The 679-nt window shown below is 45.1% G+C and overlaps 1 pseudogene; it reads left to right on the top strand.

Annotated features, from left to right (window-relative positions):
* LOC102829948 overlaps window positions 1-677 on the top strand; it is a 124640-nt pseudogene extending 123963 nt beyond the window's left edge.
* The last annotated feature ends 2 nt before the right edge of the window (window positions 678-679 follow it).

Here is a 679-nt window from a genome sequence, read left to right as displayed (position 1 = left end):
GCATTATCCCACAGTGCCACACCAGGATTCCCTTTCATATAATAAGATCTTCAAAAAGATTTGTGGGAAATTTTTAATTCCATTTTCCACAAGCTTTTTGAAGCCTCCTCCTCCTACATTACTATATTAATCTTTCTTCTTAGTCACGTAATGAATATTCACAATGGAATATAAACATTTATTGTGCACATTCCATTAACAGGAACTTTGATCTTTAAAAGAAACAAATTGTGTGCTTGCTGCTTCGCCTTTTGGGGTAGTTGAGGCAAGAAGACTGCATATGGCTTCGCTTTCCTATCGCCCAGCTAGAAAAAGCCACTGAATTTCAAATAGCGGCTGTGGGCTCCACAGGTGCTTCTTTATACTCAGAACAAGATCTCCAGTACCAGTTTCAGAATACTAATCAGACCATCCAAAGCAGTGACTCTTCTTCCGTGGGCGCGTTTTTTTGGGCTTATAGGTGTGCTGGCCCGGGTCACCCCATCAGCGGAGTAGGAGCCTTAGCCAAAGTGCTGAGGCTGCACACTGTGGTCATAGTTAGTACACCTTCATCTCGAACTCACTATCCGGGTGCGACGGGTTCCCAAGGGGCGCTGGAAGTGCTCAGGAACTACCACTACTTCCTGGCCATAGGTGGCCAACTGCAGCTGCACATGTGGAACAAGATCTTACCTTAGGG

Source organism: Chrysochloris asiatica, unplaced genomic scaffold, assembly GCF_000296735.1.
Source record: "Chrysochloris asiatica unplaced genomic scaffold, ChrAsi1.0 scaffold00397, whole genome shotgun sequence".
NCBI classification, from domain to species: Eukaryota; Metazoa; Chordata; class Mammalia; order Afrosoricida; family Chrysochloridae; genus Chrysochloris; species Chrysochloris asiatica.
The sequence above is the reverse complement of the archived record's forward strand: the minus strand, read 5'-3'. Positions and strand labels throughout refer to the sequence as shown.